Source organism: Arachis stenosperma, chromosome 1, assembly GCF_014773155.1.
Source record: "Arachis stenosperma cultivar V10309 chromosome 1, arast.V10309.gnm1.PFL2, whole genome shotgun sequence".
NCBI lineage: Eukaryota > Viridiplantae > Streptophyta > Magnoliopsida > Fabales > Fabaceae > Arachis > Arachis stenosperma.
Genome location: NC_080377.1, coordinates 81,227,255 through 81,250,188, shown reverse-complemented (window position 1 = coordinate 81,250,188; position 22,934 = coordinate 81,227,255). Strand labels below are relative to the sequence as shown.

The 22,934-nt window shown below is 38.1% G+C and overlaps 2 long non-coding RNA genes across 2 annotated transcripts; both read left to right on the top strand.

Moving 5' to 3' along the window:
* Positions 1-10,415: 10,415 nt before the first annotated feature.
* Positions 10,416-15,311, top strand: LOC130945422 (uncharacterized). Its single transcript, XR_009072197.1, has 3 exons — positions 10,416-11,076; positions 11,192-11,390; positions 14,244-15,311. It is a non-coding gene; the product is annotated as an uncharacterized LOC130945422 (long non-coding RNA).
* Positions 15,312-16,755: 1,444 nt separating this feature from the next.
* Positions 16,756-21,201, top strand: LOC130936559 (uncharacterized). Its single transcript, XR_009068134.1, has 3 exons — positions 16,756-17,398; positions 17,514-17,712; positions 20,560-21,201. It is a non-coding gene; the product is annotated as an uncharacterized LOC130936559 (long non-coding RNA).
* Positions 21,202-22,934: the final 1,733 nt, after the last annotated feature.

The window sequence follows — 22,934 nt, the reverse complement described above, 5'->3', positions numbered from 1 at the left end:
ACCTTAGGATACTAGTTTACTATTAATAGGATCTTTTGACATTGTATCCGTACCTCATGACCTCATAACATTATAGACGTTTCATTGTGTACCTTCCACAGCATGAGCCTCTAAACCCCATGGTTGGGGGTGAGGAGCTCTGCTGTGTCTTGATGGATTAATGCAATTACTACTGTTTCTTATTCAATCATGCTTGCTTCCATTCTAAGATATCACTTGCTCTTAACCCGGATGAATGTGATGATCCGTGACACTCATCATATTCTCAACTATGAACGTGTGACTGACAACCACCTCCGTTCTATCTTAGATTAAGTAGATATCTCTTGGGTTCTTTAATCGGAATCTTCGTGGTATAAGCTAGAACTGATGGCGGCATTCAAGAGAATCCGGAAGGTCTAAACCTTGTCTGTGGTATTCTGAGTAGGATTCAATGACTGGATGACTGTGACGTGCTTCAAACTCCTGAAGGCGGGGCGTTAGTGACAGACGCAAAAGAATCACTGGATTCTATTCCGGCCTGATTGAGAACCGACAGATGATTAGCCTATGCTGTGACAGAGCATCAGGGACGTATTTCACTGAGAGGATGGGAGGTAGCCACTGACAATGGTGAAACCCTACATACAGCTTGCCATGGAAGGAGCCTTGCGTGTTTGATGAAGAAGACAGTAGGAAAGCAGAGATTCGGAAGATGGAGCATCTCCAAAGCCTCAGCCTATTCTCCATTACTGCAAAACAAGTACCTTTTCATGTTCTTTTGCTTTTTACAATCAATCCTGATAATTTCTGATATCCTGACTAAGCTTTACAAGATAACCATAGCTTGCTTCAAGCCGACAATCTCCGTGGGATCGACCCTTGCTCACGCAAGGTATTACTTGGACGACCCAGTGCACTTGCTGGTTAGTTGTGCGGGATTGCAAAAGTGTTATTGCAATTTCGTGCACCAAGTTTTTGGCGCCGTTGCCGGGGATTGTTTGAGTTTGGACAACTGACGGCTTATCTTGTTGCTTAGATTAGGACTGTTTATTTTTGTTGGTTTAGAGTCTTTTAGTTGAGTCTAGTTTCATATTTTAAGTTTGGTGTCAATTGCATGCTTTTGTTTTTTTTTTTCTTTTAATTTTCGAATTTTGCATGTTCTTAGTCCCTTTTTGGTTTATAAAAATTCTAAGTTTGGTGTCCTTTTTGTGTTTCCCTTAAAAATTTTCGAAAACTGTGTGTTTGATTTTCTAAAAATTTTAAGTTTGGTGTCTTTTTGTGTTTTTCTCTTTCCTCTTTTCAAAAAACAAATCTTTTTCATAAAAATTTTTCAATCATATCTTTTTAATTGCTGTTTTCAAAATCTTTTCTTTTACTAATTGATTCAGTTCTCAATTTGCTTTAATTTCATTTCCCTTTTTTATTTTCGAATTTTTTTTTATTTTATTTTATTTCATTTTAATTTTTTTTTCGGATATTTCAAAAAAAATTTAAAAATAAACAAAATTCATCTCTTTGCAATTATTATCATTTCCCTTTTGTCCATCATGGACTTAAGTGGAATTAATCAGTCCAAAAGGACTCTGGGGTCTTATGCTAACCCCATTACAGCTGCATATGGGAGTAGCATCTGTATACCCCCCATCAAAGCTAGCAGCTTTGAGCTAAACCCTCAACTCATTATCATAGTGCAGCAAAATTGCCAGTATTCTGGTCTTCCACAGGAAGAACCTACTGAGTTTCTGGCACACTTCTTACAAATTGCTGACACAGTACATGATAAAGAGGTAGATCAGGATGTCTACAGATTGTTACTGTTTCCATTTGCTGTAAAAGATCAAGCTAAAAGGTGGTTAAATAATCAACCTACAGCAAGCATAAAGACATGGAAACAGTTGTCAGATAAATTCCTGAATCATTTTTACCCTCCAAGGAGGATGACACAGCTAAGGCTGGACATCCAAGGCTTTAAACAACAGGATAATGAATCCCTTTACAATGCCTGGGAGAGGTATAGAGGTATGCTAAGGAAATGTCCCTCTGAAATGTTTTCAGAATGGGTACAGTTAGACATTTTCTACTATGGGCTCACAGAAAAAGCTCAGATGTCTTTAGACCACTCAGTTGGTGGATCTATACACATGAGGAAGACAATTGAAGAAGCTCAAGAGCTTATAGACACTGTTGCTAGAAACCAATACTTATATTCTAGCAATGAGTTCGTTCCAAAAGAGGAAGTCATGGCATTAGTCACTGATCCTAATCCTCAAGAACAGATGAATGAGCTTAATCAACAATTGCTCCTGATGACAGAACAGTTAGCAGAATTTAAAGAGATGCTCCATGAAACTAAAATTGCTAATAAGAGCATAGAACTACAGTTGAATCAAGCAAAATAGCAAATATCTAAACAAATAACAGAGGAGTGTCAAGCAGTTCAATTGAGGAGTGGGAAGACCTTGAATAACACTGCTCAAAAGAGCAAAAAGCCAAACAAGGAACAATTGACAGAGGACAACCAAACCACTGTTCAAAATCCCTCTGAGGACAGTAAGAGCCCAGAGAGGAATATTGGCGTTCAAACGCCAGAAAGGGAAGGAAAGTTGGCGTTAAACGCCCATTCCTTGCCCAGTTCTGGCGTTCAAATGCCAGAAAAGGGGAAGAAGTTGGCGTTTAACGCCCAATCTTCACCCATTCCTGGCGTCCAAACGCCCAAGGAGGATCAGGCACCTGAGAGTGCTGATAATTATCCCTCTAACAAGGCTTCTTCAGCCACTTCTGTAAGGAATAAACCTGCAGCATCTAAGGTTGAGGAATATCAAGCCAAGATGCCTTATCCTCAGAAACTCCGCAAAGCGGAACAGGATAAGCAATTTGCCCGCTTTGCAGACTATCTAAGGACTCTTGAAATAAAGATTCCGTTTGCAGAGGCACTTGAGCAAATACCTTCTTATGCTAAGTTCATGAAAGAGATCTTAAGTCATAAGAAGGATTGGAGAGAAACTGAAAAAGTGTTTCTCACTGAAGAATGCAGTGCAGTCATTCTGAAAAGCTTACCAGAAAAGCTTCAAGATCCTGGAAGCTTTATGATACCATGCACACTAGAAGGTGTTTGCACCAAGACAGCTCTATGTGATCTTGGAGCAAGCATCAATCTAATACCTGCATCCACTATCAGAAAGCTTGGGTTGGCTGGAGAAGTCAAACCAACTAGGATATGCCTCCAACTTGCTGATGGCTCCATTAAACACCCATCAGGCATAATAGAGGACATGATTGTCAAGGTGGGGCCATTTGCCTTTCCAACTGACTTTGTGGTACTGGAAATGGAGGAGCACAAAAGTGCAACTCTCATTCTAGGAAGACCTTTCCTAGCAACTGGACGAACTCTCATTGATGTACACAAAGGGGAAGTAACCCTGAGAGTCAATGAGGATGAGTTCAAGTTGAATGCTGTGAAAGCTATGCAGCATCCAGACACACCAGATGACTGCATGGACGTTGACATTATTGATTCTCTGGTAGAAGAGATCAATATGACTGAAAGCCTAGAATCAGAGCTTGAGGACATCTTCAAAGATGCTCAACCTGATCAAGAAGAACTAGAGGAAGTAAAGGAATTTTCGAAATTTCCTCAGGAGGAGGATAAACCTCCCAAACCTGAACTCAAACCTCTACCACCATCTCTGAAATATGCATTTCTAGGAGAGGGTGACACCTTTCCAGTGATTATAAGCTCTGCTTTAAATCCACAGGAAGAGGAAGCACTGATTAAAGTGCTAAGGACACACAAGACAGCTCTTGGGTGGTCCATAAGTGATCTCAAGGGTATTAGCCCAGCTAGATGCATGCACAAGATCCTGTTGGAGGATAATGCCAAACCAGTGGTCCAACCACAGAGGAGGCTAAATCCTGCCATGAAGGAGGTGGTGCAGAAAGAGGTCACTAAATTACTGGAGGCTGGGATTATTTATCCTATTTCTGATAGCCCCTGGGTGAGCCCTGTCCAAGTTGTTCCCAAAAAGGGAGGCATGACAGTGGTTCATAATGAAAAAAATGAACTGGTTCCTACAAGGACAGTCACAGGGTGGCGCATGTGTATTGATTACAGAAGGCTCAATACAGCCACCAGAAAGGATCATTTTCCTTTACCATTCATAGACCAAATGCTAGAAAGACTAGCTGGTCATGATTATTACTGCTTTTTGGATGGCTATTCAGGCTACAACCAAATTGCAGTAGATCCTCAGGACCAAGAGAAAACAGCATTCACCTGCCCTTCTGGCGTGTTTGCCTATAGGAGGATGCCTTTTGGTCTGTGCAATGCACCTGCAACCTTTCAGAGGTGCATGCTCTCTATCTTCTCAGACATGGTAGAGAAATTTCTGGAAGTCTTCATGGATGACTTTTCAGTATATGGAGACTCATTCAGCTCCTGTCTTAACCACCTATCACTTGTCCTGAAAAGATGCCAAGAGACTAACCTAGTTTTAAACTGGGAGAAATGTCACTTTATGGTGACTGAAGGAATTGTCCTTGGGCACAAAATTTCAAGCAGGGGAATAGAGGTGGATAAGGCAAAGGTAGAGGTAATTGAAAAATTACCACCACCTGCCAATGTTAAGGCAATCAGAAGCTTTCTGGGGCATGCAGGATTTTACAGGAGGTTTATTAAGGATTTTTCGAAAATTGCTAAACCTTTGAGTAACCTGTTAGCTGCTGACACGCCATTTGTGTTTGACACACAGTGTCTGCAGGCATTTGAGACCCTGAAAGCTAAGCTGGTCACAGCACCAGTCATCTCTGCACCAGATTGGGCATTACCATTTGAATTAATGTGTGATGCCAGTGATCATGCCATTGGTGCAGTGTTGGGACAGAGGCATAACAAACTTCTGCATGTCATTTATTATGCTAGCCGTGTTCTAAATGATGCACAGAAGAATTACACAACCACAGAAAAAGAATTACTTGCAGTGGTCTACGCCATTGACAAGTTTAGATCCTACCTAGTGGGATCAAAGGTGATTGTGTACACTGACCATGCTGCTCTTAAATACTTACTCACAAAGCAGGATTCAAAACCCAGGCTTATAAGATGGGTGTTGCTTCTGCAAGAGTTTGATATAGAAATAAGAGACAGAAAAGGGACAGAGAACCAAGTAGCTGATCATCTGTCCCGAATAGAACCAGTAGCTGGGGCATCCCTCCCTTCTACTGAGATCTCTGAGACTTTCCCAGATGAGCAACTCTTTGCCATTCAGGAAGCTCCATGGTTTGCAGATATTGCAAACTATAAAGTTGTGAGGTTCATACCCAAGGAGTGCAGCAGAGTGCAAAGAAAGAAATTAATTTCAGATGCCAAGTACTACCTCTGGGATGAACCATATCTCTTTAAGAGATGTGCTGACGGAGTGATCCGCAGATGTGTACCCAGAGAAGAAGCACGAAGGATCCTATGGCACTGCCATGGATCACAGTATGGAGGACATTTTGGAAGTGAGCGAACAGCCACTAAAGTCCTCCAGTGTGGATTCTACTGGCCTACTCTCTATAAAGATTCCCGAGAGTTTGTGCGTAACTGTGACAGTTACCAAAGAGCTGGTAACCTGCCTCACGGATATGCCATGCCTCAACAAGGGATATTAGAGATAGAATTGTTTGATGTATGGGGAATTGACTTCATGGGGCCATTCCCACCATCATACTCAAACACTTACATTCTGGTGGCAGTGGACTATGTATCTAAGTGGGTAGAAGCAATTGCTACACCCACTAATGATACTAAGACCGTGCTGAAATTCCTCCAGAAAAATATTTTCAGCAGGTTTGGTGTTCCCAGAGTGCTAATCAGTGACGGGGGCACTCATTTCTGCAATAAACAGCTATACTCTGCTATGGTCAGATATGGAATTAGCCATAAAGTGGCAACTCCATATCATCCACAGACAAATGGACAAGCTGAAGTCTCTAACAGAGAGCTAAAAAGAATCCTAGAATGGACTGTGATGGCCCGGAGAAAGGATTGGGCAAAGAGCTTGGATGATGCTCTGTGGGCATACAGAACAGCATTCAAGACTCCTATAGGCACCTCTCCATACCAACTGGTGTATGGGAAGGCCTGTCATTTGCCTGTGGAACTGGAACATAAAGCCTACTGGGCAACCAGATTCCTAAACATGGATGCTCAGTTAGCTGGTGAGAAAAGACTGCTCCAGCTAAATGAGCTAGAGGAGTTCAGACTCAATGCCTTTGAAAATGCAAAAATTTATAAGGAAAAGGCAAAGAAGTGGCATGACAAGAGATTGTCAACCAGAGTCTTTGAGCCAGGACAAAGAGTTCTGCTCTTCAACTCCAGGCTCAAATTGTTTCCAGGAAAACTCAAATCCCGGTGGAGGGGTCCGTATGTGATTACAGGAGTATCACCATATGGATATGTTGAGCTTCAGGATATTGATTCTGACAAGAAGTTCATTGTTAATGGACAGAGAATCAAGCATTATCTTGAAAGCAATTTTGAGCAGGAATGCTCAAAACTGAGACTTGAGTGATTCTTAGCAGAAGTCCAGCTAAAAGACAGTAAAGAAGCGCTTGCTGGGAGGCAACCCAGTCATTAGGAAGGTATATGATTAGTTCTTACAGAGGCAAGTATCAAAAATGAAGGAATTCACAGAGTTACAGAAGGATTCAGCTCAAAAAGCAGAGAAAATGAGCTTACTGGCGAAAAAACGCCAGTAAGGGGCATTTTGGGCGTTAAACGCCAGAATGGGTACCATTCTGGGCGTTTAACGCCAGGAATGGTGCCATTTTGGGCGTTAAACGCCAGAATGGGCACCATTCTGGGCGTTTAACGCCAGGTGTGCAGCATCCTGGGCGTTTTGAAAAAACGCCCAGTGACAAAGGATTTCTGGCGTTTAACGCCAGCCAGGGCACCTGGCTGGGCGTTAAACGCCCAAAAAGGGTAGCAAATGGGCGTTAAACGCCAGAATGGGTGCCATTCTGGGCGTTTAACGCCAGAAAGGTGGGGGGACCACATTTTTGTTTTCAACTCAATTTTTTTCAAACTTTCCTCTTTTTAACCATACTCTTCTACATAAATGCACTTCAACCTTTCATCATTCACTTTCAAATCTCCACAAATCAAAACCATTCTTCAAATCTATTTCAAATTAATCCCAAATCTTCTTCAAAAACTCACCCTTTTCTCAATTTCTCTCCATATCTTCTCAAATTTTCTTTCAAATTCTTATTTTTTTTCGAAATCTCTTCTCCCTCCCCTTATAAATTCACGTTTGGAACCCCCTTTACCCACACCATTCGAATTTCCTCTTTCTCTCTCTCTTCTTTCTTTTCTTTTGCTTGAGGACAAGCAAACCTCTAAGTTTTGTGTGCTTTTCCGTGATCACTAAGCCAAGATTCATCAATATCATGGCTCCTAAAGGAAAACAAACCAATTTAAGAGGCAAGAAAGAGAATAATCCAAAGAATCTTTGGAATCAAGGGAAGTTCTAACCAATCCTGAGACAAAGGTTGGAAGGAACATGGTTCAGGAATTCTACTCAAATCTGTGGTTAACAGATAAGCAGAGAATGACTGGAACTGCTTACCATACCTATAGAACCATGGTCAGAGGAAAAGTTATGTACTTCCATCTGGACAAAATAAGAGAAATCTTCAAGTTGCCTCAACTGCAAGATGATCCTGATTCCTTTAATAGGAGGATGGTGAGAGTAGATAAGGGGTTGGATCAAGTTCTAGAGGACATATGCCTCCCTGGAACTAAGTGGATAACCAATTCTAAGGGTGTCCCAAACCAACTCAAGAGGGGAGACCTCAAACCAATTGTAAGAGGTTGGCTAGACTTTATTGGGCATTCCATATTGCCCACTAGCAACCGTTCTGAGGTCACCATCAAGAGAGCAGTGATGATTCATTGCATTATGCTTGGAAGAGAAGTGGAGGTGCATCATGTGATTGCTTGTGAGATCTACACAATTGCAAATAAGAATTCCACTGAAGCCAAATTGGCTTACCCAAGCTTGATCTCCTTGCTTTGTAAAGAGGCTGGGGTGAAGATGGGAGTAGATGAGTTCATACCCATTGAGCATCCAATCACCAAGAAGTCAATGGAAGGACAAGTGCAAGACAACTCTATCAAAAGGAAGGCGCATGAGTTCCTCCCTGAATTCCCTGAAATTGGCTACTGGGCCAACCTAGAAGCATCTATTAACAAGTTGCAAGAGACTATGGAGCAACTGAAGGAAGAACAGCAGAATCAGAACTGCATGCTCTGCAAATTGCTGAAGGAACAAGAGAAGCAGGGGCGTGAAATCCAAGAGATGAAGCGCCAAAAGCTCTCCTCTCAAGCTGAGGGAGCATCCACTTCTCAAATCAAGGTTGTTGAGTCCTAACTCTGTGAAAACCTCTATCATTAGGAGCCTATTTTTTTTTCGTTTTTCTTGTTTTGTTTTCTATTTTTATTTTTTTTATTATTCTCATCTTATATCTATATTTGAGTCTTGTTCTTAGTTCATAATTAATAAAATTTATGCCTTAAAGTTATGAATGTCCTATGAATCCATCACCTCTCTTAAATGAAAAATGCTTTAATCAAAAAAGAACAAGAAGTACAGGATTTCGAAATTTATCTCTGAAACTAGTTGAATTAGTTTGATGTGGTGACAATACTTTTTGTTTTCTGAATGAATGCTTGAACAGTGCATATGTCTTTTGAACTTGTTGCTTTGAGAATGTTAAAATTGTTGGCTCTTGAAAGAATGAGGAGAAAGAGAACTGTTATTGAGGATCTGAAAAATCATCAAATTGATTCTTGAAGCAAGAAAAAGCAGAGAAGAAAAAGAAAAAAAAAGAGAAAGAAATAAAGTTGTGAACCAAGGCAAAAAGAGTGTGCTTAAGAACCCTGGACACCTCTAATTGGGGACTTTAGCAAAGCTGAGTCACAATCTAAAAAGGTTCACCCAATTATGTGTCTGTGGCATGTATGTATCCGGTGGTAATACTGGAAAATAGAGTGCTTTGGGCCACAGCCAAGACTCATACACTAGCTATGTTCAAGAATCAATATACTTAACTAGGAGAATCAATAACAATATCTGAGTTCTGAGTTCTTATAGATGCCAATCATTCTGAACTTCAAAGGATAGAGTGAGATGCCAAAACTGTTCGGAGGCAAAAAGCTACTAGTCCCGCTCATCTAACTGGAGCTATGTTTCTTTGATATTTTGGAGTCTATAGTATATTCTCTTCTTTTTATCCTGTTTTGATTTTCAGTTGCTTGGGGACAAGCAACAATTTAAGTTTGGTGTTGTGATGAGCGGATAATTTGTACGCTTTTTGGCATTGTTTTTAGTATGTTTTTAGTATCTTTTAGTTAGTTTTTAGTATATTTTTATTAGTTTTTAATTAAAATTCACTTTTCTGGACTTTACTATGAGTTTGTGTGTTTTTCTGTGATTTCAGGTATTTTCTGACTGAAATTGAAGGTTCTGAGCAAAAATCTGATCCAGAGACCAAAAAGGACTGCAGATGCTGTTGGATTCTGACCTCCCTGCACTCGAAGTGGATTTTCTGGAGCTAAAGAAGCCCAATTGGCGCGCTCTCAACGGCATTGGAAAGTAGACATCCTGGGCTTTCCAGCAATATATAATAGTTTATACTTTGCCCAAGATTTGATGGCCCAAACCGGCGCTCAAAGTCACCTACAGAAATTCCAGCGTTAAACGCCGGAACTGGCATAAAACTTGGAGTTAAACGCCCAAACTGGCATGAAAGCTGGCGTTTAACTCCAGAAAAGGTCTCTACACGAAAATGCTAGATTGCTCAGCCCAAGCACACACCAAGTGGGCCCGGAAGTGGATTTTTCTGTAATTTACTCATTTCTGTAAACCTTAGGATACTAGTTTACTATTAATAGGATCTTTTGACATTGTATCTGTAACATCCCTCATTTTTGAAAAATCTAAATATAAATAAATTGTGATTTTACCTTATTGAGTTTAAACTTTATAATTTTAGAAATTATTTTATTAGAACTAATTAAATAGATTCGGAGATAGTTTTATTTTGAATCAATTAATATTTTAAAGTAATCTTATTATAATAAAATATTTTGTATAATTTTAGTAATAGAAAAATAATAAAAGGTTATATCATTTATTTTGAATAATTAGTATTAAGTTTAAACTATATTTTATAAAAATGTGATTAATATGCTTATTATATAATTTAAATTAGAAATAATTAATTCCACTTAGCAATATGTTGATAAATGATCTTAAATATTTTAAGAGAGTATATTTGATTTTAAAAGTACTCTTCCTTCCAATTTTATCAAAATATCTATTCATATCTATCCATATTCTTTTATAAAATCTTAATTTTAATCTTAATATCACAAATTCCTATTTCATATACTAAATCCCTAAATCTACAATCAGAAAGGGAAAGAAAGGGAACGGGGAGCTCGAGGGGGAAAACAGAAAGGGAAAAGAAAGGAAGGGGAAAGAGGGAAGGCAGGGGAAAAACGGAGGTGAAGAGAGGGAGGAGGAAGGTGCGACGCGGCCAAGACCTCACTGCTGCCGCTGTTGTGCTGCACGTGAGAGTGAGAGAGAGACACACACAGGACGAGCGTCGCGAGAATCAAGGGAGGGAGACACGGTTCCGTCCTGTTGCCGTTGTGGGTTGCGCCTGATCACCATCGCAGAAGCTCCATCGTCGCTGTTGCACATAAGAGGAGAAGATGATTTCGCTGATTTTGATTCTGTCTAAGCCCGCATCGTTGCTGGAATCGCGAACCGGGGAGGAGAGGGAGGCTGCTTCCATCGTCATTTCAGGTGTCAGAAAAGACCGTCGCCATTGAAGGATCCACCGTCGCCGAATCCCAGCCATCATCGCCGCCGGAGTCACCGTGGTTGCCGCTGGAGAAGTGCTATGAATGCCGCTGCTGATGTTAGCACGCAAGGGGGGAAGAGCCCGTCCTTGCCGATTCTGCCGCCGTCAAAGGGAAAAGGAAGTGAGAGCACCGGTACGGAACGCGAGAAAGGAATCGTCGCCAAAACCGGAACAGATTCACCGGTAATTCCGCTTCTTCCTTTCTTGATTCTGTCCCGTTTTTATTTTGTTCCGCTGTTCCGATTCCGTTGGTGTCCCTACTATCCTAACTGATCGAATTGATGCTGCTGCCCGCTAGGACGGACACCCTGGTCTCTGGTTCCTGTTATTCTGAGTACCAAAGCTGTTGCTCCATTCCCGTCTTTCCTTGCCATTATTAATTTTCCCCCCAAAGTTGCTGTTGCTGCTATTAGAGTTGTGGTTGATGCTGTTATCCTCGCGTTAGAACATGGAGGGTTGCTGCATTTCCGATTTTGTGTGGTTAATGCGACATCGAGGTAGGGGGTTTAAAATGATTTTAATTTAGGAATGCCAACAAGGTTTACTTTATAACTGCAAATAGTATTAATAGCTGAGTAATTAATTGATTATATGAATGTTGGATTGTGATTGCAATTGTGCTTGGTGCTGTGATAGAATTGATTGTAATTAGGTATGGTAGATGATTGAATTATTGATTGTTGGTTGTTGAAATGGTTGTTTGGTATATTGCTATGGCTATGAAAGTGACTTGAGATTAGTAGAGGATTGTGGTTTCGACTGATTATGTATAAATGGTTGAGACTAAGATAATCATTTGATATATTTGATACTGGATTGAGAATTGTTGAAGAATTAGGGCCTAAAAGACTGAACTATTATTAAGAATCTGGTTTTCAAAATAGAAAGGTTACTTTGATGACGGCCTAGTAATTTGCTAGTGATCGAAGCGGTATGAGAGTAAAATCTGAGTAAACTTCAATAAGTGTAGTTGTTAGGATTTAAATTTGAAGGTTTCGTATTAACTGAAGATTTAGTTATGATTTTTCAAAGTTAAGCTTTAAAATCTGAATTTCTGCATTACCTTTAAGTGAAGACTGTAACTTTGAAAGACTGTAACTAATTCTGTGATGAACGGAATTGCGTTGAACCAAGTCCTGGTTAAATTTGGGAATAATTGGGACTGAATTGGAGAGTTTGAGACCTTTTCATTAAATATAAGATTTATGGTGAATTTTTGAGTAATGGTTGCGGGTTCTGATTTTTACTGCAGAATTTTTGGAACAGCAGTAACTTGTTGGCTCTGCTGTGAATGTTCTGAATTGAATTTTGAAGCGAAGCTAATTTTAAATAAAACTTTAGTACTATTATTTTAATGCCGTAAAATTTCAGAACAATTGGACTTATAGTTTTAAAGATATGAATTTTTGAAAGATGATGCATTATGCAGAAAAAACCAGATTCTGTTTTCTTAAATCAGTAACTTTGAGAATTTATAACTTTTGATCCTGGATAGATATTGAGATGCAACCAATTGGAGGTGAAAATTAAGTATGTTTAGCATATGTGACTTAAATTTCAGGGCTATCCATGTTTTAATGAGTAAGTTATGGGACTTGGAGGAAGATAAGTTCATTAACTTTTAAAGCAGAATTCTGCAGCAAATTAGTCAACTTCCAGGTTATATAACTTCTTCATTAAAAATGATATTGACCTGAAACCAATTGGAAAAGAAACTTGGATGAGTGAAGTCATACTGTATTAATTTTCAAAGTCATTGGATTTAACGTGGATTTTAAATTGAATTTTGAATGTCACATGCTGCTGCTGTTTTTCTGGTTTTACGCACTGCAGAGCAGTCTCGGTTTTTCCTTTATTCCTAAGGCTAGAGAAACCAGAAAATTATGATCTTTGGTTTGTTAGAAAGCTTATTTCAAGACGAACGCCTGGACATAAAGTTTGCACAATTTCGAGTTTATTTGCTATATTAAAAACAGAAAAGAAGATAGAGTGTTGAGGATGTCCTAGTGACAGTTATGAGTTTATAAAACTAAAGCTGAACCTTAGTGCTATATGGCTGATTCAATGTGGAATTTTGCTTGATTCTGAGTTGATGTGATGCTGGAAAGGTTGAAAAGAGTAAAGTGAATTGTCTGGTTTGAACCCGTAAGGGTGGTTAAGTCCTATTTTCAGAGGAGATTATGTCCGAATTTTTATAAAAGTATAAAGACTTAATCAAAATAAATATTTAAGGCTTATTTAATGATAGAAACTTCAATGATTCTTTTAAGAAGAGATTATTTGGTATATGAGATCGTTGAGTATTCAGAGAAAGTAAAGAGATATAGAGAAAAGAGAAACCAGAACAGAGAAAAGAGAAACCAGAACAAAGTAAAGAGAAATAAAGAGAAGAGTAATATAATAAAGAGATATTTATATCTATATTTTAGTTGCTTGATGCAACCCAGAGCTATATATATATATATATTAGTTGCTTGATGCAACCCAGAGCTATATTTAATATATATTAGTTGCTTAATGCAACCCAGAGCTTCTGTAGGGAAACTAAGTTACCTACAGCTATTTTCCGCTTCCCCAGAGCAGAGCAGAGTATATATATATTTTCCTGCAGTAAGCAGAGGCTGTCTCGAATGAGCGGCTATTATTATATGCGCATTTATTTAGGAACGGAAAATCGTATCCGGGAAATCGGGATTACTCGTGACCGGATAAATGTCGGGATTGCGGGCAGCCAACCGACACATGAGCTCATGGCCTGTACTAGGACTAGACATTCATCATATGCATCTATGTGACATTGTTTGGGTGTGTATATTGTAATTGGTTTGCCTAAATGAATAATCCTGTGTAACCGCTAATTGCTATACTTGATATAAATGCTCTTGATTGTGTTTGAACCTCATTACCTGTGTTTGTAACTGATTGTTTGGATTGTAGTGATTGGATGTTGATTGAGCTGTTTGGGCCTGAGGCCGTGACTGGTATGTTTGAGGTCTAGTTCCATATAAAGTATCTGACTGGTTCAGCATAGACTTAATGAACCTATGCTTGGAGCAGGATGATCATTTATACTGCGTAGGTAACTTCTTTATGTTAAGGTCTAGTAAGACCTATGCTTGGAACAGGTTGGTCATTCATACAATTTAGGAAACTTTTAAGAGTTTTACAAAGAAAGTATGGGTCTAGGATTTTGAATAATTAACTAATACTTTTAAAGAAAGTTAATTTTCTTTTAGATGTCTCTGAATGTAATTAACTATTTGCGCTTTATTCTTTACTTTCACGGCATTCTCGACCTCTACTGAGAACATGTGGTTTGGTTCTCACCCCCAAATTTTCCACCCTTTCAGTGACACAGGTTTGAAGACGCAATTTGAAGCTGCGAGCGATTAGTAGGCTTTCTTTATGGTTTTAATTACTTTCATAGAGTCCCCTCGCTCTTTTCCTTTGAAGTTTTATTTTAACAGAGGGGTAGGTATTGTATTTGGGTTTATATGACTTCCTATGTATAAGAATTACTAATAATAATACCTCTGTGATTGTTATTACTATTTGCAATGTTTATCCTTGATGCATGTCTTTAATGAATAAAAACAAAATTTTCTGGCATTTCCTTAAAACTGAAACGCGAAATCGATACAAAGGCTCAGTAATTAAGTAGTTAATATTAGAAAAGGTCACGTAACGTTCTTTCTAGTAGAAATACCCTGACTTAAGCAAGGTATTTTGCTGGAAGGGATGTTACAATATGTTATCAGAGCAGTCCTTCCTGTAGAGCCTTGGAGGTGGACTGACTATGCTTCATTGCATACTCTGAGTGTCTGTCATGCTTTCTAACTTGTTCTGATGACAAGATTTTATGTTTTATATGCATGGCTGTCTAGTGATTAACGCTATTAGTTTACCATTGCATACCTCATGGTATCAAGTTTGGCCAACTTAATACTAATGATTTATGTATTTGAGAACACTAATAGGTTATCACAGGCAAAATAGAAGTGATAGGTTAACGCGAATTACGAGGTTTTGGGGACGTTAGAAACTAAATTCTAGATATTAGTTCCGTTTCGACGTATGCTCTTTATTCGTGCTTAGTGTTATCTCTTTCTCTACTATTTGTATTGGAATTTCTAGTTTCTGATCTCTTTCTTGCTAACCTTGTATTAACATTCGTGCATGTCCTTGCTTGACTCTGTATCGGGTCGTTGCTTGAATCTTTTGAAACATTTATTCTCACCTTACAAATTCTATGCTCCGTGTCCTGAACTTGGATTCATTTCAGTGTAACATACCATTTCTTGTAATTTCCTTTATGAGTATTTATTTCAGATTTTCTTTGAGAAAAATTTCAATTCAAATCTTTTCTTACTTGACTGTATCCACAACCCTTGCTTAAATTTTGATGGGATTGTTTTAATTCAGCCTAGACTTTCTTATATAAACTCTGAAGCTTCTTTATGTAGTTTAATTTTGTTTAATTGTGATATACCACTTATCTTTTATTGATTTATAGAAAAATTTATTTCAGAATTCATTCTTTAAATAGAAGCTGATTTTCTGCCATCCTTACTATAATTCTATAGCTATGTACTTAAGTATCTTCCAAGCTTTAGTTTACAAACCATGCATGATTTGTTTTGATTTGGAAATTAAATCGATATAACATATTATTTATACTAAGTTTAGTACATTGAAAAATGTTGGATTTATATATATGTTCTTTTGAAAAAGATAAACTAATTCCCTCTATTTCAAATTGAAGTTGTTCAAAATTGTTGTACTATTTTTCCTATGATGTTTATATTAAAATTGTTCGATTCAAAATTTCTTCCTAAGCCTTGAATTGATTCCCTTTATGCTCCATTTCATTGTTTATATATCCTTGTTTGTTGATGATTTCACGTTTTCCTTCAAATCCTGGCGAAATACCATCTTGTTCAACTGAGAACTTGAGTATTCTTCCAATTTCTCACATAAACCTTTCATGCCGTTTGTCTTTCTCTTCTCATGTTTCGTATTCCTTATATGCGCTACTTCTTAGGGACACGATTTGTGCGTACGGAGAGTGAATTTGGTTAGTCTACGAAATTATAAGGAGTTGTGGAATTTTGAGGCGACGAGAGGAAGTGATCATGCTTTGTTAAAAGTTGTGAACGAATATTATGCCTATTTGATTTTAGATTTTAAAATTTTTCTTATGTTAGGTTATTTTATCAACTCTTGCATTACATAGTATATTTTCTTCTATGTTTATGTGATATGATTTTCTTGGAGCCTTTAAAATATTCAAAAGGGGATGTGAATATAAATCTTTTCTTCATTTTATATCAATTTTCGAGGGCGAAAATTTTTGTAAGTTGGATAGAATGTAACATCCCTCATTTTTGAAAAATCTAAATATAAATAAATTGTGATTTTACCTTATTGAGTTTAAACTTTATAATTTTAGAAATTATTTATTAGAACTAATTAAATAGATTCGGAGATAGTTTTATTTTGAATCAATTAATATTTTAAAGTAATCTTATTATAATAAAATATTTTGTATAATTTTAGTAATAGAAAAATAATAAAAGGTTATATCATTTATTTTGAATAATTAGTATTAAGTTTAAACTATATTTTATAAAAATGTGATTAATATGCTTATTATATAATTTAAATTAGAAATAATTAATTCCACTTAGCAATATGTTGATAAATGATCTTAAATATTTTAAGAGAGTATATTTGATTTTAAAAGTACTCTTCCTTCCAATTTTATCAAAATATCTATTCATATCTATCCATATTCTTTTATAAAATCTTAATTTTAATCTTAATATCACAAATTCCTATTTCATATACTAAATCCCTAAATCTACAATCAGAAAGGGAAAGAAAGGGAACGGGGAGCTCGAGGGGGAAAACAGAAAGGGAAAAGAAAGGAAGGGGAAAGAGGGAAGGCAGGGGAAAAACGGAGGTGAAGAGAGGGAGGAGGAAGGTGCGACGCGGCCAAGACCTCACTGCTGCCGCTGTTGTGCTGCACGTGAGAGTGAGAGAGACACACACAGGACGAGCGTCGCGAGAATCAAGGGAGGGAGACACGGTTCCGTCCTGTTGCCGTTGTGGGTTGCGCCTGATCACCATCGCAGAAGCTCCATCGTCGCTGTTGCACATAAGAGGAGAAGATGATTTTGCTGATTTTGATTCTGTCTAAGCCCGCATCGTTGCTGGAATCGCGAACCGGGGAGGAGAGGGAGGCTGCTTCCATCGTCATTTCAGGTGTCAGAAAAGACCGTCGCCATTGAAGGATCCACCGCCGCCGAATCCCAGCCATCATCGCCGCCGGAGTCACCGTGGTTGCCGCTGGAGAAGTGCTATGAATGCCGCTGCTGATGTTAGCACGCAAGGGGGGAAGAGCCCGTCCTTGCCGATTCTGCCGCCGTCAAAGGGAAAAGGAAGTGAGAGCACCGGTACGGAACGCGAGAAAGGAATCGTCGCCAAAACCGGAACAGATTCACCGGTAATTCCGCTTCTTCCTTTCTTGATTCTGTCCCGTTTTTATTTTGTTCCGCTGTTCCGATTCCGTTGGTGTCCCTACTATCCTAACTGATCGAATTGATGCTGCTGCCCGCTAGGACGGACACCCTGGTCTCTGGTTCCTGTTATTCTGAGTACCAAAGCTGTTGCTCCATTCCCGTCTTTCCTTGCCATTATTAATTTTCCCCCCAAAGTTGCTGTTGCTGCTATTAGAGTTGTGGTTGATGCTGTTATCCTCGCGTTAGAACATGGAGGGTTGCTGCATTTCCGATTTTGTGTGGTTAATGCGACATCGAGGTAGGGGGTTTAAAATGATTTTAATTTAGGAATGCCAACAAGGTTTACTGAATAACTGCAAATAGTATTAATAGCTGAGTAATTAATTGATTATATGAATGTTGGATTGTGATTGCAATTGTGCTTGGTGCTGTGATAGAATTGATTGTAATTAGGTATGGTAGATGATTGAATTATTGATTGTTGGTTGTTGAAATGGTTGTTTGGTATATTGCTATGGCTATGAAAGTGACTTGAGATTAGTAGAGGATTGTGGTTTCGACTGATTATGTATAAATGGTTGAGACTAAGATAATCATTTGATATATTTGATACTGGATTGAGAATTGTTGAAGAATTAGGGCCTAAAAGACTGAACTATTATTAAGAATCTGGTTTTCAAAATAGAAAGGTTACTTTGATGACGGCCTAGTAATTTGCTAGTGATCGAAGCGGTATGAGAGTAAAATCTGAGTAAACTTCAATAAGTGTAGTTGTTAGGATTTAAATTTGAAGGTTTCGTATTAACTGAAGATTTAGTTATGATTTTTCAAAGTTAAGCTTTAAAATCTGAATTTCTGCATTACCTTTAAGTGAAGACTGTAACTTTGAAAGACTGTAACTAATTCTGTGATGAACGGAATTGCGTTGAACCAAGTCCTGGTTAAATTTGGGAATAATTGGGACTGAATTGGAGAGTTTGAGACCTTTTCATTAAATATAAGATTTATGGTGAATTTTTGAGTAATGGTTGCGGGTTCTGATTTTACTGCAGAATTTTTGGAACAGCAGTAACTTGTTGGCTCTGCTGTGAATGTTCTGAATTGAATTTTGAAGCGAAGCTAATTTTAAATGAAACTTTAGTACTATTATTTTAATGCCGTAAAATTTCAGAACAATTGGACTTATAGTTTTAAAGATATGAATTTTTGAAAGATGATGCATTATGCAGAAAAAACCAGATTCTGTTTTCTTAAATCAGTAACTTTGAGAATTTATAACTTTTGATCCTGGATAGATATTGAGATGCAACCAATTGGAGGTGAAAATTAAGTATGTTTAGCATATGTGACTTAAATTTCAGGGCTATCCATGTTTTAATGAGTAAGTTATGGGACTTGGAGGAAGATAAGTTCATTAACTTTTAAAGCAGAATTCTGCAGCAAATTAGTCAACTTCCAGGTTATATAACTTCTTCATTAAAAATGATATTGACCTGAAACCAATTGGAAAAGAAACTTGGATGAGTGAAGTCGTACTGTATTAATTTTCAAAGTCATTGGATTTAACGTGGATTTTAAATTGAATTTTGAATGTCACATGCTGCTGCTGTTTTTCTGGTTTTACGCACTGCAGAGCAGTCTCGGTTTTTCCTTTATTCCTAAGGCTAGAGAAACCAGAAAATTATGATCTTTGGTTTGTTAGAAAGCTTATTTCAAGACGAACGCCTGGACATAAAGTTTGCACAATTTCGAGTTTATTTGCTATATTAAAAACAGAAAAGAAGATAGAGTGTTGAGGATGTCCTAGTGACAGTTATGAGTTTATAAAACTAAAGCTGAACCTTAGTGCTATATGGCTGATTCAATGTGGAATTTTGCTTGATTCTGAGTTGATGTGATGCTGGAAAGGTTGAAAAGAGTAAAGTGAATTGTCTGGTTTGAACCCGTAAGGGTGGTTAAGTCCTATTTTCAGAGGAGATTATGTTCGAATTTTTATAAAAGTATAAAGACTTAATCAAAATAAATATTTAAGGCTTATTTAATGATAGAAACTTCAATGATTCTTTTAAGAAGAGATTATTTGGTATATGAGATCGTTGAGTATTCAGAGAAAGTAAAGAGATATAGAGAAAAGAGAAACCAGAACAGAGAAAAGAGAAACCAGAACAAAGTAAAGAGAAATAAAGAGAAGAGTAATATAATAAAGAGATATTTATATCTATATTTTAGTTGCTTGATGCAACCCAGAGCTATATATATATATATTAGTTGCTTGATGCAACCCAGAGCTATATTTAATATATACTAGTTGCTTAATGCAACCCAGAGCTTCTGTAGGGAAACTAAGTTACCTACAGCTATTTTCCGCTTCCCCAGAGCAGAGCAGAGTATATATATTTTCCTGCAGTAAGCAGAGGCTGTCTCGAATGAGCGGCTATTATTATATGCGCATTTATTTAGGAACGGAAAATCGTATCCGGGAAATCGGGATTACTCGTGACCGGATAAATGTCGGGATTGCGGGCAGCCAACCGACACATGAGCTCATGGCCTGTACTAGGACTAGACATTCATCATATGCATCTATGTGACATTGTTTGGGTGTGTATATTGTAATTGGTTTGCCTAAATGAATAATCCTGTGTAACCGCTAATTGCTATACTTGATATAAATGCTCTTGATTGTGTTTGAACCTCATTACCTGTGTTTGTAACTGATTGTTTGGATTGTAGTGATTGGATGTTGATTGAGCTGTTTGGGCCTGAGGCCGTGACTGGTATGTTTGAGGTCTAGTTCCATATAAAGTATCTGACTGGTTCAGCATAGACTTAATGAACCTATGCTTGGAGCAGGATGATCATTTATACTGCGTAGGTAACTTCTTTATGTTAAGGTCTAGTAAGACCTATGCTTGGAACAGGTTGGTCATTCATACAATTTAGGAAACTTTTAAGAGTTTTATAAAGAAAGTATGGGTCTAGGATTTTGAATAATTAACTAATACTTTTAAAGAAAGTTAATTTTCTTTTAGATGTCTCTGAATGTAATTAACTATTTGCGCTTTATTCTTTACTTTCACGGCATTCTCGACCTCTACTGAGAACATGTGGTTTGGTTCTCACCCCAAATTTTCCACCCTTTCAGTGACACAGGTTTGAAGACGCAATTTGAAGCTGCGAGCGATTAGTAGGCTTTCTTTATGGTTTTAATTACTTTCATAGAGTCCCCTCGCTCTTTTCCTTTGAAGTTTTATTTTAACAGAGGGGTAGGTATTGTATTTGGGTTTATATGACTTCCTATGTATAAGAATTACTAATAATAATACCTCTGTGATTGTTATTACTATTTGCAATGTTTATCCTTGATGCATGTCTTTAATGAATAAAAACAAAATTTTCTGGCATTTCCTTAAAACTGAAACGCGAAATCGATACAAAGGCTCAGTAATTAAGTAGTTAATATTAGAAAAGGTCACGTAACGTTCTTTCTAGTAGAAATACCCTGACTTAAGCAAGGTATTTTGCTGGAAGGGATGTTACAGTATCCGTACCTCATGACCTCATAACATTATAGACGTTTCATTGTGTACCTTCCACAGCATGAGCCTCTAAACCCCATGGTTGGGGGTGAGGAGCTCTGCTGTGTCTTGATGGATTAATGCAATTACTACTGTTTCTTATTCAATTATGCTTGCTTCCATTCTAAGATATCACTTGCTCTTAACCCGGATGAATGTGATGATCCGTGACACTCATCATATTCTCAACTATGAACGTGTGACTGACAACCACCTCCGTTCTATCTTAGATTAAGTAGATATCTCTTGGGTTCTTTAATCGGAATCTTCGTGGTATAAGCTAGAACTGATGGCGGCATTCAAGAGAATCCGGAAGGTCTAAACCTTGTCTGTGGTATTCTGAGTAGGATTCAATGACTGGATGACTGTGACGTGCTTCAAACTCCTGAAGGCGGGGCGTTAGTGACAGACGCAAAAGAATCACTGGATTCTATTCCGGCCTGATTGAGAACCGACAGATGATTAGCCTATGCTGTGACAGAGCATCAGGGACGTATTTTCACTGAGAGGATGGGAGGTAGCCACTGACAATGGTGAAACCCTACATACAGCTTGCCATGGAAGGAGCCTTGCGTATTTGATGAAGAAGACAGTAGGAAAGCAGAGATTCGGAAGATGGAGCATCTCCAAAGCCTCAGCCTATTCTCCATTACTGCAAAACAAGTACCTTTTTCATGTTCTTTTGCTTTTTACAATCATTCCTGATAATTTCTGATATCCTGACTAAGCTTTACAAGATAACCATAGCTTGCTTCAAGCCGACAATCTCCGTGGGATCGACCCTTGCTCACGCAAGGTATTACTTGGACGACCCAGTGCACTTGTTGGTTAGTTGTGCGGGATTGCAAAAGTGTTATTGCAATTTCGTGCACCAGTTAGCTAAGCTAACGTGAGACTTAACGTAGGGGTAAGAGGCAAGCCAACGTTAATGGGAAAAGTGAGTCCCATTAACGTTGGCCAAGGATTGAATAGGAGACGTTAGTAGTCACGTTAAGACTACTAACGTTGGAGTTAACGTGGGTATATAAGGGTGGAACGTTAGTGGAAAAAGTGAATGCCACTAACGTTCTTGCACCCAACAATGTTACTCAATGTTAATCTCACTAAATGCCCAAGCCTAACTCATATTTCTCTGCAAGCTGGGCCCACTAAAGATGAGAACTGCTTCAACTCAAGGTCCAGAGCCCACATCCAAGACTTGAAGAACTCACTAGAAGATCATGAGGAGTAGTATATATAGGAGTAGTTTTGAACTAGAGAGAAGCTTTGCACTTCTGGGCACTACTCTCTATAGATTTACTTTTTCTGCACTTTAGCATGGATTCTTCTTTTCTGCTATTTTTCATTTCTAGAGCTATGAACAACTAAACCCCTTTCATTGGGTTAGGGAGCTCTGTTGTAATTTGATGGATCAATTATAGTTTTCATTCTTCTTCTTCTTTCTTTTCTCTTGATCTTACTAGAAAGCTTTCAATCTTAATTCAATTGGTTAGTTGTCTTGGAAAAGAAACTCTCCATAATTGGATCTCCTTTGAGCCTTGGAAAAGGGATGAGGAGATCATGCTAGAAATGCTTTCTCATGTTGGACCAAATTAGGGTTTGGATGGATATTGTGACATGTAATCCTACCAACACTTTGATTTGGGAATACATGTGGTATAATCAGTGACCACACTTCATCTCTTCCCATGAGCAATTAAATCAAGGAATTGGGCAATTGTTCAAGCTTAGAGAGATTGGATTGCCAAGGAATTGGGATCCAATCACTTAAGATTGCCAAGGAGATCAATGAATGCATTGATTGAGGAAGAGATGAGAATGAACTTGATCCGGAGAATGCAACATCTCCTGAACTCAATGATTTCCCCATATCTTATCTTACCCATTCTCTTTACTTTCTGCCATTTAATTTCATGCTTATTACCCCAACTCCCCATTTAAG